We start from the raw sequence: 16,651 nt of genomic DNA on the forward strand, positions 1-16,651 counted from the left end.
GAAAAATGTTTGGTTTACTTAATCCCTAATCAGCATACTCTAAGACAGGTGAGTGAAACTGAACATTGTAGCGATTTTATGAACTACAGATTTTTTTTGTTTTATTTATATTACAATTGTTTTTTTCCCCAAGGTTGATCAATACTTCATCTAACTTTGTCACTTTTGACTTGTCTTGCAATGCCAGAACTTGTAAAAACATATATACTTTGTTCAGTATTTGAAAAGAAATGGAATTTTGACAATGGGCTATTGTTTAAGTAAACTGCTGAAATTTGATCATTCTTATCAGTCTTCCAGAATTAATTCCAAGTCTGGGTAATATCTGAAATGTATTAAATTTCTGACCAAAGTGATTTTGTCATCGAACCATCGACCATTACAGCACAGAAACAGGCCATTTCGTCTGTGCCAAACCTTTTTTGGCCTAGTCGCACCCATTCCATAGCCCTCCATACCTCTCCCATCTACGTACCTGTCCAAATTCCTCTTAAATGTTAGAATTGAGGCCTTTCACCCTTAACCATGTCCTCTGGTTTGTATCTCACCTACCCTCAGTGGAAAAATTCTATCTACATTTACTCTGTGTCTCCCCCTCATAATTTGAAATACATCTGTCAAATCTCCCCTCCTCCTTCTATGCTCCAGGGAATAAATACCTATCCTGTTTAATCTTTCCCTGTCACTCCATTCCATGACATCATGACCTCTGCAGCAAAAGAATGGGGGTTGAAACCTTTTTTTGTGGATTAGCAGTATAGTATGCTGTCTTCTCTTGGACGTGAAAGCAAGACCTTGGAAAACTCCTAGAAACAGGATCTGGTCATCAATCCCTTGTTTTGCCATTCACCAAGTCCATTGGTTGATCTGTATTTCAAGTCAATTAATCTGAATTTGCTTTGCATCCCTTGACAATCCATTCATCTCAATTTATAACATTTCTGTTGAATTACTTTTAGAGGAGAGCTTCACATTACCTATATTTTGTGTAAATGAATGTTTTATGATTTGACTTTTGACTGTAATTTTAGAGTTCTGTCCGTTCAATTTCTCTCCTGGGGATTTTTTTTAACCTACTCCACTGCTAATCTATACACCTTGATATGGTCAATCAACCCTCAAATTCTATGCATTAAAATGATTTGCCATTGATTGAGCAATCTGTTTAGGAAGTTTTGCCTTTTAACTATTGAGTATCACTTTCATTAATTTTCACTGCTTGCCAAGATTAGTATGTCTTTTTTGAGATAATAGTTCAGAACAGAGATCAGTGCTCAAAATAATGTTGCCAAGTTCCATGTACAATCCAATGGACAATCTCTCTTTCAATTTGGAGTAACATAAGAGTGCTAGATTCTGAAGCAACAATCAAAAGGTAATTGTGGAAGAAATGAATAGTTGATTTTTTTTCAGTCAAGAAAGAGTGGAGGGTAGCTGACCAGAATGAAGGGATGAGAGAGAATGTAAATACTGGCAAATAATGGATTAGGGTAAGAGGGGTGAATTGGCAGATAGAAACAGGTGAAAAGAAGGAAGATGATAATGACAGATACTAGGAGAATAAAGGGGGCAGTTTATGGAATCTGATCAGAAAGGAAGATGAAGAATGGAACCTCATAAGAAAGAGATGGTGGGAAAATAATAACTGTGAGGTAGTAGTAGTCATCTTTATTTGGGGCTTTAAAAGAAGAGCGACAACGATTCCCCGAGACTGTGTGGTACATAAAAAGAACATACAACCACAAGCAGCGTAGGAACAGAAGCATCACGTCCAAAGAGGCTGCTGTGAGCAACTGCTGCGTCATCGTCTTGGGCCTTGGCTGCCACAATATCTCCGCAAGATGATAAAACATCACAAAAATAAGCTGTTTCTCTCACACTCAATTCTAAACAACTCTAATTACACACAAAAAAATTTAAAATATAGAAAAAAAAGTGCCACAATACCTTGGTTGTCAAAGGCTAGGGCATGGTTACAGTAAAGACCGGTTGGAGTATGACTTTGGCTGTTAAAATGCCCGCAAGCTGAAATGAAGAATCCGTTCACCCGATCCAGAAAGGCCGCTGCGAATTACTGCCGTGCCGTCATCTTAGGCCAGGTATATTGGTGTCTGCTGGACTCTGGATTTTCAATGTCCACCAGTTTTAAGGGGAAACCACCTCACAGTTCGCAGTCTCTCAAGGTCGAAGCCATGGCACCGTCCACCATGAGGTGAGGAGTATGTGGGTGATGAGCAAATGGAAGATGTGGAGGGAAAAGAGAAAAAAAGAAAGGGCAAAAGAAACTCAATCATAGGACTGTATTTGAGGATAAGATTGGAAAGAAAGGTGTGTTTGCAATGACCTGGGTAGAATAGGTCGAGAAAAGGATGGGGTGGGGGAAGAGAGAATTGCTTGAAATTGGAAAATTCATTATTTATACTGTTGAGTTTCATTCTGCTCAACCAATTCCTCCACACCCTTCAACCTTTAGTTTCCCAACCCCATTCTACCTGTTTCTATCTTTCACCCAAGATCCATAAACATATCTAAACATGTGTGTGTGTGTATATATATATATATATATATATATATATATATACACATGTTTAGCCTGTTTCTGTGCTGTAATATTCTATAGGTCTACGTAGGTGCAAAGTGACTGGACAAAGGGAAGTAAGATAGAGTTGAAGTATGAGATGAGATTAGTGGACTAAAACCATGGGTCTACCAGGATATATAAAAACATATCCTGGTAGACCCATGGTTTTAGTCCACTGATCTCATCTCATACTTCAACTCTCTCTTACTTCCCTTTGTCCAGTCACTTTGCACCTACGTAGACCTATAGAATATTACAGCACAGAAACAGACCTCTTCGGCCCTTCTAGTCTGTGCCAAAACATTTTTCTGTCCAGTTCTACTGACTTTCGCCCAGTCCATAGGCCTCAATACCTCTCCCATTTGTGTACTTATCCAACTTCTTAAATGTTTAAAAAATAACCTAAATGCACCACTTCAGCTGGCAGCTCATTCCACACTTCCACCACTCTCTGTGTGAAGAAGTTCCCCCTAAATTATTGCCTTTCACTCTTAACCCATGTCTTCTGGTTTGTATCTCACCTTCTTTCTTCTTTGGCTTAGCTTCGCGGACGAAGATTTATGGAGGGGTAATTTCCACATCAGCTTCAGGCTCGTTTGTGGCTGACAAGTCCAATGTGGGACAGGCAGACACGGTTGCAGCGGTTGCAAGGGAAAATTGGTGGGTTGGGTGTTGGGTTTTTCCTCCTTTGTCTTTTGTCAGTGAGGTGGGCTCTGTGGTCTTCTTCAAAGGAGGTTGCTGCCCGCCGAACTGTGAGGCGCCAAGAATCACGGTTTGAGGCGATATCAGCCCACTGGCGGTGGTCAATGTGGCAGGCACCAAGAGATTTCTTTAGGCAATCCTTGTACCTCTTTGGTGCACCTCTGTCTCGGTGGCCAGTGGAGAGCTCGCCATATAACACGATCTTGGAAAGGCGATGGTCCTCCATTCTGGAAACGTGACCTAACCAGCGCAATTGGATCTTCAGCAGCGTGGATTCGATGCTGTCGTCCTCTGTCATCTCGAGTACTTCGATGTTGGTGATGAAGTCACTCCAATGAATGTTGAGAATGGAGCGAAGACAACGCTGGTGGAAGCGTTCTAGGAGCCGTAGGTGATGCCGGTAGAGGACCCATGATTCAGAGCCGAACAGGAGTGTGGGTTTGACAACGGCTCTGTATACGCTAATCTTTGTGAGGTTTTTCAGTTGGTTGTTTTTCCAGACTCTTTTGTGTAGTCTTCCAAAGGTGCTATTTGCCTTGGCGAGTCTGTTGTCTATCTCGTTGTCAATCCTTGCATCCGATGAAATGGTGCAGCCGAGATAGGTAAACTGGTTGACTGTTTTGAGTTTTGTGTCCCCTATGGAGATGTTGGGGGGCTGGTAGTCATGGTGGGGAGCTGGCTGATGGAGGACCTCAGTTTTCTTCAGGCTGACTTCCAGCCCTTAAGGCTAGAGCTGGATGAGGTCCTCACCTGGGAAGAGACATATAAGGCAATTGAACAACTGAAAAGTGGCAAAGTAGCAGGTATGGATGGAATCCCCCAGAGGTCTGGAAGGCTGGCGGCAAAACTCTGCATGCCAAACTGCATGAGTTTTTCAAGCTCTGCTGGGACCAAGGAAACTGCCTCAGGACCTTTGTGATGCCATCATCATCACCCTGTACAAAAACAAAGGCGAGAAATCAGACTGCTCAAACTACAGGGGAATCACGCTCTTTTCCATTGCAGGCAAAATCTTCGCTAGGAAAAAAAAATCTCACCTACCCTCAATGGAAAAAGCCTATCTACATTTACTCTGTCTATCCCCCTCATAATTTTAAATACCTCTATCAATTTTTCCCTCATTCTTCTACACTCCAGGGACTAAATACCTAACCTGTTTAACCTTTCCCTATAACTCAGTTTGTGAACTCCGGGCAGCATCCTGGTAAATCTTCTCTGCACTCTTTCAGTCTTATTGATATCTTTCTTGTAATTAGGTGACCAAAACTGCATACAATACTCCAAATTTGGCCTCACTAAAGCCTTGTACTTGTAATACCCCCACTCCTCCACTCAAAACTTTGATTTATGAAGGCCAAAATGCCAAAAGCTCTTTTTGGATACCTATCTACCTGTGACACCTCTGTCAGGGAATTATGTATCCATATTCTCAGATCCCTCTGTTCAACTGCACTCCTCAGTGCCCTACCATTGACTGTGTGTGTCCTTTTTTGGTTTGTCTGTCCAAAATGCAACATCTCACATTTGTCTGCATGAAATTCCATCTGCCATTTTTTAGCCCATTTTTCTTGCTAGTCCAGATCCTTCTGCAAGCTTTTAAAGCCTTCCTCACTGTCCACAATGCATCCAAACATAGTGTCATTTGCAAACTTGCTAATCCAATTTATCGCATTATCATCCAGATCATTGAAAAAAATGGCAAACAATGGTCCCAGCACTGATCCCACAGGCACACCACTAGTCACAGGCATCCAGTCTGAGAAGCAGTCATCCACTACCACTCTATTACTTTACCAAGAATACTGAGCATCTGAACCTTCCTGACTAATCTCCCATGTGGGACCTTATCAAAAGCCTTACTAGAGTCCAGGTAGATCAGTAGTTCTCAACCTTTTTCCACTCACATACAACTATAAGTAATCCCTATGCTTCTGGTGCTCTGTGATTAGTAAGGTGGTATGTGAGTGGGAGTGGAAGTTTGAGAATCACTGCTCGAGACCCAATTGTTACTGAAATATTTTGCTTGAGAAAAATTGCCATTGGCCAATTTTCTTTGGAATTATGAAACTGCACATAACGAATCAATTAGGTTCGATTAAAACAGTGGTTTTCAAATCTTTTTCTTTCCACCCATGTTTAAGTGTAGCAAGATAATTCTCCTTAAAAAGATATTTATGATTTTTTGTTATCCTGAAAATTGACTAAATTGTGAAAATAATGACATTAGATGGGGGAGGGAGGCAACTGGATCTGAATTGAATATCATCTGCATAAAAGGAGACCTTGTGTTCAATCCCTTTCCTCCGTGTCCCAAAAATGTCCTTGCATTCATGAAATGCAATTGCTAATGGTTCAATTGCCAGATCAAATGATAAGAGACTTAAAGGACATCCTTGATGAGTTCCATGTTACAGATTGAAAGGCTGAGATTGTTGTAAATTAGTAAGAGTTGTGGTGGTTGGACGTGAATACAATAATTTAAACCATGTAATAAAATCAGAACCAAAATTAAATTTTCAAATAATTGTAAACAGATAAGACCATTCTATTCGATCAAAAGTTTTTTTCTGTATCCAATGATAGAATACACTCATGAATTTCCCTGGAGGCCAAATACATAATATTCATTAACTGACATATCGATTTTTAATAAACCCCATCTGATCTTCAGAAATAACTGATAGTAGAATGTTTTCCATCCTATTGCCTAAAATTTTAGTATCAGCATTCAGTAAAGAAATTGATCTATCGGAGGAATATTCAGTTTGTGCCTTTATCTTTTTTTCAATTAAAGATGTGCATGCTTCACTAAACGAATCTGGAAGTTTACCCTGTTTAAATGAATCTGCCAACACCACACTCAAGAGACATTAGTATCAAAAAAGAAAACTATCTTCTTCCATAAATTTAACAAAGTCCTTATCTGATAATAAAACTGAATTAAAGCGCCAATGTCTTTTAATTGAAGGACAATTAGGAAGGGTCCATGATAATGTGACAGGGGTGTGATCAGATATTATATCATGTGTTATTCACAAGAATAGGTTAATGGAATTAATTGATTATGAATTTTAAAAAAGTAGTCTAAATGTGAATAAGTGTGAGTAGGATTTAAAAAAAAAAAATGCCAGACATCTGAAATCCTGTAATCCGATAGAAATAATGTATTAATAAGGCAAGTTTGTTTAATTTGGCAGGGTTAAAAGATGAACAATCTAAGATGGGGTCCAACCAGTAGGCAAAGAACTAAAAAAAAATCCCGGATCATCAACATTAGGAGCATAAACATTTGCAAAAACCACCATTTTATCATGTGATTTCCCTGAAACAATAACAAAATGACCATTAGAATCTGAAACAGCATTATGCATACTAAAAGGAATATTTTGATTAATGAGAATCCAAACCACTCAAATTTAGCTCGAAACAAAGAATGATAGCGCTGCCTCTTCCACCACAAGATCAGACACAAATATGTGTCTCCTGTAAAAATATAATTGCAGCTTTAAGTTGTTTTAAATGTGAAGTCACTTTACTGGATGATTTATTCCTTTTACATTCCATCTAAGAAACATAATAGTTATAAAAAGTAAATACTAATAGTAATACTAATTTCAAAAAATTCCAATGCACGGGTGCAATCAGGCTTATGCAACGTACACAACAACCTCCGTAGAAAGTACAACTCCAAAGCTGGAGGAATCCAAAAACCATAACAATGGCACTCCATGGCAATGCAAAACAGAAACACCCATGAACCCATCTCCCGACCCCCCCCCCCCCCCCCAAGGCTGCCAAATAAGCCAGCAGCATGCTAATTAATAAATCTAGAAGCCCTTTTCAATGAACCACAACTAACCGATAGTGGAGATTAGGTGTTCCTGCTCAAAACCAAAATAATATTACCCCTGTAGCTGTTCATGTTTAGGCGAAATCACAATACATATAAAAAAAATTGAAGACTTCTCAAAGTTTAAAAAAAAATTTCAGAATTTGATAGAAAATTTTAACCGTAAATACAATCAGTGTGTCAAATTCTTTCCCTTCAACCACTCCAAATTAAATCAACTAGCAATAACAATGCTTTCCCTGTGAAAGCCTTAAAACAAATCAATGAACCTCTAGCATATTAAGTTCAATCAGCAGTTCAAAACAGCCATTCAACAAAAAAAGAGAAAATGTTATTCAAGACTTCGAGCGTGAAGTTGGCGAATGTATTCCAAAGCATTATACAAAACCATTTCTTATACTCGCTGGGAAGAGAAATGAAGACTTATACCCATGCTTGTATAGCTCCGACATAACCTCCCTATAGATGGCCTGCTGCTTCATAACTTTGGGAGAGTAATCTCCCCGATTCTAAATTGATTGCCCTTCCCTCTCCCATCTGACTATCTGCCAATTCACCCTGACATACATGAATGCACACATTGTTTCCCCTACCCTTCCCTCGTACCTCTTTTTACTGGCTGTCTTTTTATCCACCTGAAGGAAGATGGAAGGAATGCTGACTGTCCATAGATGCTACCTATACCACTGAAATCCTTTCACAGTTTGTTTTCTGCTCCCTTTTAATTTTACTCATCTTGTGATAAAAGTCAATACAATGTTACCTTTCGAACGTTCATACCTGTCCATTAGTTTTAACAATAGTGGTCCTGGATAATTATAGATCTCCTGAGTCTGCTCTGTCATTCAATGACATCCTTACTAATTTGTAAAGTAATTCAATTTTACCTGCCTTTCCCATGATTTCATAACACCTTTAGCTAATAGAAAGCCGTCAACCTCTGATTCAAAGCAAACATTTGATGTGGCATGAATTACCACTAGACAAGACTTCTAAATTCCAGGGAATTCCCCATAAATTCGTAATCTCTGCATCATTTAATTCATTGAATGCTTTTATCCCCTAGTTCCTGGTTTCTCTCCATTCAGAAGATAGCTTTATATGGATCTAGTGTGTATACTTACAAGTCATTGCGTTGAATAGCATTTACTGAAAACTCTGCTTATCTGATTGTTCAGAAGTCACATTTGGTTCAGTGAGTCCCTGTTTCTAATGCTCCCTTGAAATGAATCAGGCAAACTAGAAAACTGTGCTACTGTGTAATGTCCACTCTAGTGAATTAATAATATGTTGGGTTAGAATCAGAATTTATTGTTATGATCATGTCATGAAATTCATTGTAACAGGTGCAAATATTTCCATAAATTATATTAAAATACATAGATTAGTCCAAAAGGAGAGAGTTAGTTGTGGTTCATTGAGAAATCTGATGGTAGGTGGAAAGAAGCTGTTTTTGTGCTGTTGGGTGTTTGTCTTCAGGGCCCTGTACCTCCTTCCTGATGGTAGTAGTGGGAAAAGGGCATAGCCTACATAGTGAGAGTTTTCTGAAGACACTTGTAGATGTCCTTAATGGAGTGAAGACTAATGCCCATAATGGCGTTGGCTGAGTTTACAATCCTCTGTTGTCTTTCCCTGTCCTGTGCATTGGCACTTTAATACCAGACTGTAATGCAACCAGTCAGACTGCTCTGAATGGTACACCTGTAGAAATTTGCAAGAGTCTTTGGTGTCATACCAAATCTTCTCAAACTCCTCTTGAAGTATAGCCACTAGAGAGCCTTCTTCATGATTGCATCGACATGGAGGCCCCAGTATAGATCTTCAGAGATGGTGACACCCAGGACTTTGAAGTTCTTTACCCTTTCCACTTCTGACCCCTCGATGTGGACTGGTTCATGTTCTCCTGAGATCTACAATCAGTTCCTTAACTGAATGAGTGCAAGGTGGTCATTGTGACACCACTCAACTATCTCATCTATCTCACTCCTCTGCAGTTCTTCTTTGCCAATGACTGTGGTGTCATCGGCAAATTTGTAGATGGCATTTGAATTGTGCCTCGCCACCCAGTCATGGGTGTGGAGTGAATAGAGCAGTGGGCTATGCACACATCCTTGCGGTGCACCTGTGTTGATTGACAGTGAAGAGAAGATGTTGTTTTCGATTTGTACTGATTGTGGTCTTCCGACGAGGAAGTCACGGATCCAGTTGCAGACGGGGGTGGGGGGGGGGGTGCAGAAGCCCAGGTTTTGGGGTTTGTTGAACAGGACTGAGGGGATGACGGTGTAGAAAGCTGAACTGTAGATGATTTAAAGTAGCCTCATTATATGTGTTGCTGCTGTCTAGGTGATCCAAAGCTGAGTGGAGAGCCAGTGAGATTGCATCTGATGTGGAGTGATTGTGATGGTAGGCAAATTGCAGTGGGTTCAGATCTTTACTTGGGTGTGAGTTAATTCTGGCTACGAACAATTTCTCAAAACATTTCATCCAAAAAGATGCAAGTCCTACAGGACAATAGTCCTAGACAGTTCCCTCTGCTCTTCATGGGGCACTGGGATCATTGATGCCTTTTTAACCTGTGACTGAAGCAGTGAGAGATTGAAAGTGTTCAATGAGCTCTCCAGATAATTGATTGGCACAGATTTTAAGTTACCTGCTAGGTACACCATTAGGACCTGACACCTTGCGAGGGTTCACTCTCTTGAAGGATGTCCTGGCATCGGCCTCAGAGGCAGATATCATAGGGTCGTCAAATTCTGTAGCGATTCTCATCGGTGCTGTTGAATTCTCCTTTTCAAACAAGCATGAGGACTTCAGCTCATCATGGAGTGAGGCATCACAGCCATTTATGATATTCAGCTTGGCCTTGTAGGATGCACTCCCTGCCATATCTGGCAAATATTTGACTGTCTCTAGCTTCCCTTGGAATTGCGTCTTTGCTGCTGAGGTGGCCTTTTGTAGGTGGTAGCTGGACTTCCTGTCGAGATCTGGATCACCAGTTTTAAACACATCGACCTTGCCCTCTTTTGTTTTATCCATGGCTTCAGGTTTGGTTACTAACGGTATGTAGGCAGGGGCACACATTCATCCACACATATCTCTCCTCCCTTGACCATCTTGACCACTGGAGCTGTAGTCCTCGGTCTCTGTTTGCACGCTAGGTAATCAGTCTTGTTCAAGTACAGTCATGGAATGGCTTGGTAGCATTCTTCATGGTGGAGTTGCAGTGATCTGGTTTCATAAGTATTGTGTTGGCTATAGTTTGTTAAAGACTTCTTCAGGTTGGCCTGGTTGCATGAGGATGTGCTGTCTCCTGGCTGCTGATCACAGGGCTCAGGCCCTCCAGTGCCAGCCTGTGGCAGAATGTGTCCAGTGATCAAGATAGCGACGATTGGCAGATCAATCAACATCACGAGAGACGATGATTATTGAAATTTTACTGGCCTTTGTAACTTCCCTCTTTTATCTGCAGCATTCATTTCATATATCAATTTAATATCATATGTAAACTTGGGATATACAGTACAACTTTTCAACCAAAATATTGTTAAGTATGGTGAAAATTCATTACCCTGATCTTTGTGGAACAAACATCACTATCACATAAGACTTGCTGAATTTCATCACTGATATCTGCCTTCACTGCGAGGAGGATGATGGATGAAGTAGCTCAGGTTTATTGTCAGAGTACATGCATGACATCCGATACAACCGGGAGATTCTTTTTCCTGTGGGCCAAGCAGAATTACCATTTATTTGTAGTGCAAAAAAACCTCGACACAATGTGTACATGTAAATAAATAAAGAAATGTAAACAAACTGCAATACAGAGAGGAAAACAAATCAATAAAGTGCACAAGAAAGAATCTTTTAACAAATTGAGTTTGTTGTTGAGGAGTCTGATGGTGGAGGGGTAGCAGCTGTTCCTGAACCTGGTGGTGTGAGTCTTGTGCCATCTATACCTCTTTCCTCATGGTAGCTGCGAGAACAGAGCGTGTGCTAAACGGCGTGGATCCTCGATGCTTGGTGCTGCTTTCTGATGGCAGTGTTTCCTGTAGATCAGTGGTTCTCAACCTTTTTCTTTCCACTCACATACCACTTTAAGTAATCCCTCTATCATAAGTGCTCTTAAGGGATTGCTTAAGGTGGTAAGTGAGTGGAAAGAAAAAGGTTGAGAACCACTGCTGTAGATGTTCTATACAGTGGGGAGAGTTTTGCCTGTGATGTCCTGGGCTATGTCCACTACCTTTTGCAGGACTTTATGCTTTAGGTGCATTGGTGTCCCCATACTAGACTGTGATACAGCCGGTCAGCACACTTTCCACCATACATCTGAAGAAATTTTCCAGGGCTTCTGGTGTCATACCAAACCTCTACAGTAGAGGCACTGATGTGCTTTCTTCACAATGCCATTTATGTGTTGAGTCCAAGAAAGATCTTTTGAGATAGTGACTCCCAAAAACTTGTATTTGCTCACCCTCTCCACCTCTGATCCCCCAATGATCACTGGATTGTACACATCTGATTTTCCCTTCCTGAAGTCAACAATCAGCTCCTAGGTTTTGGTGACATTGAGTGCGAGTTTGTTGTTGGTGCACCATTTGGCCAAATTTTCAATCTCTCTCCTGTATGTTGTCTTATGCCCCATTTTAGACAACCCACCACCATGGTATCGTCTGCGAACATGTAGGTGGTGCTACTGTAAATCCGAGCCACAGAGTCTCCAGCCAAATGTCATCAACATTGATCTCTAATTTCCGTCGACCCCATTCCATGGTCTCTTTCTTTTCCATCATCCTTTGGTCATCCTTCCAGCTCATCATCCCCTTCCCTTCCTTCAATCAGAGCTATCATTCTTAGTTCTGCCTTCTCCCCATCACTTTTCAACTTTCCTCTCTCACCTGAATCCTATTGCTTGTCCGTATTTGTCCCCTTCCTCCTTTCCCCGCCCCCCACCCCCCACCCCCCCCCGCACCCCTTTATTCCAGTATCTGCCTGATTTTTGGCGCTCCTGAAAAAGTGCTACGGCCAGAAACATCAACTGCCTTTTTATTACCTTTGAATGCTGCGTAATCTCTGAGTATCTCGAGCATTTGTGTACTGCACTCTATCTTGTTGACCTAACGACATTGCAGTTTTATTTCCAAATAATTATTTTGATGGGTTCCTAGATCTTGTATCTTTATTTGCTGATTTGTAATTATTCTAACAAAGGTTTTCATGGTGTCCTTGTCACAACCTCAGTGGACAGGTAGATCAGTTTTTTTTTGTTCAGTCAAATACATGATGTGGTTGCCATAGCTGCTCCTGCAGCCTACTCAGAAGTGGTTGAGTCAGTGAGAATGTAGGTCTGATGCTGGTGTTCTCAGTACAATGACTCACTCATCTCAAAGGGGGTGACAGTCCCTCACAACCTCTTTCAAACTTAAATGCTCTTGCTTTGAAGATGATGCAACCTTTTCACTGTAAGCGCTTTGCTCACATTTTTAAAAATAAATTGCATATTATTTGCTCTCCTTTTTTATCATACAGCAGATGGATTGAACCCAAGTTTGGTGTTTTATAATCCAAAGACCTCGAATTTATTGAAAAAGTAAGTGAATGTTGTTTAAGATCCGTAGGCCTTCTTTCATTTGGACAGCAAATACATCATGAGTGTGACACATTTTATCTCATGAAAATCCAGCTATTAACCTTAACAGACAGATGAATTGAAGACATTTTAAGCTTTGGTAAAGTCAAGTGCTTTATATGTTCACATATTTTTGATCAAATGTCACATCATGGAGCAGATACTGAACTAAAAGGGGGCAAATATCTTCTATCAGGAAGAATCTGCAGATAGAGAAACAGCACACTTTTCAGGTTGATAATCTTCCATCAGAAGTAAAACATAATAAGTTGAAGAGAGGAAAGCAAACAGAGGTTAAATCCGACTTTTTGTTAGATTCTTTTCCCTCTTCATTCATCTACCTGCATGTCCAGACAAATCAGCTGTGATCAACAAGGCTTCAACCTCTTTCATCCAGCACCACCAAAACATATACCGTACTATTTAGTCTTTCCTGATCTCAGTCCTATCACATTTCATTAATTCTCTCCTTTCTCCCTTCTCTGCAACATGAAGTGCATTTGATTTCTCACTTTTCCTTGTTCTGGTGAAAAGTCATCTGCTGATGCAGTGTGACCTGCTGAGAGTTTCCATGTCTGTTTCTATGTTTCATTTTCATGTCTCCAGTCACTACAGACTTTTGTTAGACCATACCAAGATTCCACAGTAATGCTGGATAAAATTTGAAGCTTTAAAATGGCATTCTGATGCGTGCTGTATTCTATAATAGGACTTTTTTTCCTCTTCTGTGTTTCATCAAGATTTATCAGCCCTGCTTTCAGTAATTTATGAACTTGTAGTTTATGAATTATGAAGGTTTTCATCAGAAAATAGTTTTTCATTGGGGGTATATTATGAGTTAACATATTTGATTTCGGTTTGAGGAACATAGATTTGTGTTTATATAGAATCCTTAAGGCAGCAAACTTTCCCCAAAGTGTTTTGTGACCAGCAGGTACTTTCAAAGCCATTGTTGGGATATTGGAAATGTACTATCCATGCTTTATACCCTAAAGTACTAAAATAACAAAGATGATAAGATTTTTGTGGTGTTGATTGAGGGAATAAATGTTGGCCAGGATACCTGCTCCTGTTCAAAATAGTGCCATCATTTTTTTAGGGTCTAAATTTCATCTGAAAGAAGATATTTCTGCTAGTCTTGCACACACTCAGCATTGTTAAAGCAAATTTTTATCCTCCAGGGTCTTATGTTAGTCTTGAATCTACAACATTCTGAAAATTAGGCATGAACAGTGAAACCATAACTTACACTGTATTCAAGTATAATGTGGGTTGTATTCTCATGAAACTGTATTCTAGTTAAAAAAAAAACAGTAAAACCCCAGTTGTTCAGAATTCAAGCAACCAGCAGCTTCAAGTAACTGGCAAAAAAAAAATACAGACGATCAATAGGTAAAATATACAAAAGTTTAAATGGGTGCGCCTCGCCATTAGTTCACCAATCATGAAACACGCAATCTCAAGCAGCCGGAAAATTCACTTATCTATCAACTACCAATCCCCATTGGTGCTGGATACTAGGGTCTTTACTGTACTAGTAAAATAAACAATGAAATGGACTCATTTTAGAATTGAAGCAACATGGAGATTTGGGTTGTGTGCTTTGGTTGTGCTACCTTGAGGAGTTTGTAGAGTACACAGACCATGGATAGATGGTTTTTGGTTCACAAGGTCATTGGCACATGAAACACAGCAGGCATAGGAACTTAGTAGGTCTGTCTATTTGTGAATGCAGTTTTATTCTTCCTTTTTTCCTCCTGGTTAATTAACATTAGAATTAGTGGATGTTCTTTTTTTTTCAAATTGAGGCGGCTTGTAATTTTAAAGATTTGCCTCCGGTCATTGTTCGTATGATTTGCGAATGTATTCTAATCTCTGCAGGAGAACTCTATTATGCAGCCTTCAAATATTGTTGTGCATTTTTGTTCCACGTTGTGGAAAGCTTAGCTTGTTTCAGTGAGTGTTCTGGCAATCTTCATTTGCTTTTTTTTTTAAAAAGAAGTTTTTTTCTTGAATGATTTTATTCATGTTCCCTGCTTCTACGTAAGAAATTGATTAATACTTTAGAGGGAAGCAAAAAAAAAGAACCCTTGAGCTTTTGTTATTTTTGACTAGCCTGTCATGTGGGAGCTTGTCAGAAGCCTAACAGTAATGCATTTAGCTTGCGTTTATATAAAAAAAAGCACTGCCCTCAATGGTCTTCAAAGAATTCCATCAGGTTTGTCAGGCAGAACCTTCCTGTAACAAATCCATAATGGCTGATCCTGTTCACTTTGTGCCTTTATAAATTCAGGTACATTCTGTTCACTATAGTGGATTTCAGCAGTTATACCACCAATTAATTACTTGGTTTATTTCTTTCTCACTTAACAACAAAATAAAATTAGTCAACACACAATGCTGGAGACACTCAGCAGGTCACACGTCGTACTTTATATGACAAAGATAAAGGTACTTGAACATTTTGGACCTGAGCCCTTTATCAAGATGGGCAGGTGTCTTAATAAAGGTTAGGGGTGGGGGGGAGGACGGGCAAGAGGCAATAGGTGGATAAAAGAGGGAGGGTGGAAGAGAAAATGGGGAGGGGATAGCTCTAAGAATGGAGAGTGAAGGGGGTGGAGAGCTGGAGGAAAGGAGACCAAGGGATAGGGAAAAGAGGGAGAGTGGGGAGTGGTCTAGCTAAATCCTTGAGCTTTTTTTTATGAGCTGTGTTTAGCATTGGTGGCGGGGATCTATCAAAGGATCATTCTCCAAACAGCAAATCAATGGTTCATTTTCAACTTGCAATTTTTAAAAAACCCTGCTGTGATAGTAATTTAGCATTTTATGGAAAAAAATCTATCATTTTTTTTAATTAGAAATCAGAATTTTTTTATTTGATTCGTCACATTTGGTTTGTTCGGGCTATTGGGATTGGTTTAAAGCATGTAGTCCTCTTGACCCAAGACTATTCCCATTGGTAGGTCCTGAGGGCCTACTTCCATTATGAGGTGGGAGAAATAAGAGATTCACTTATTTAAATCCAGTGGGGACATGAGAAAAGTTATTACTGACGTATTCCTAGAGAACTTCACAAATTTTCCATCAGATAACAGTACGCCACTTTTTTTTTTAACCTATTTCTAATGATGGTGAAGGAGAATTGTATTGCATTCACAGCTCTCTTGGTGGAAGCAAATGTCCTGCTTGACTGGTGTTTTTTTAAAGCCATTTAGACATACATACAGCACAGTAACAGGCCATTTTGGCCCACGAGTCCGTACCACCCAATTTACAACCAATTAACCTACAGCCCCCGGTACATTTCAAACAGTGGGATGAAATTGGAGCCAACACAGACACAGAGAATGTACCAACTCCTTACAGACAGCATGGGATTTGAACTCCGGTTCCGATCGCTGGCGCTGTAACAGCGTTGCGCTAACCGCTATAGCAACCATGCTGCCCTTTTTTTTCTAATTTAAAAGAAAACTTGTGTTGCAGGACTTCCACCATTTTTATGTTGTTATCAACTACAACCTATTAAGTTACCTGACAGGCACACATTGAACATTTAAGTTGTCAGAATAACTTTTCAGGTTATTTCAAACACAGAGTTAAAATGTTTCTACTTATTTGAATTGATTTTGTTGTGACATTTTATTGTTGCATCATCCAGCAGATAATTTACAGTGGATGGTTTTAAATACATGAATCAAATTTCTAGTTTTAAGATGCTGTTTAGATTGTATTCAGTCTTGTTTTGAAAATAAGCCTATTTTTGTGGATACAAATTGTTAAGAAATACTTATGCATATTTCGATGATATGAGATTTGCAAATATCAAGTCTGCATCATTTGGACTACAATTGAGCAGAAAGGTTGATCAACCATCATCTGCATTTTCCAC

General features: G+C 39.8%; 1 protein-coding gene across 4 annotated transcripts in view; it reads left to right on the plus strand.

The window, feature by feature from the left end:
- The window catches only part of pam (peptidylglycine alpha-amidating monooxygenase), a 213,904-nt gene that overhangs the window by 12,390 nt on the left and 184,863 nt on the right, over positions 1 to 16,651 (plus strand). The gene's annotated exons all lie outside the window — the stretch shown is intronic.

This window comes from Narcine bancroftii, chromosome 1 (genome assembly GCF_036971445.1).
Source record: "Narcine bancroftii isolate sNarBan1 chromosome 1, sNarBan1.hap1, whole genome shotgun sequence".
Lineage (NCBI taxonomy): Eukaryota > Metazoa > Chordata > Chondrichthyes > Torpediniformes > Narcinidae > Narcine > Narcine bancroftii.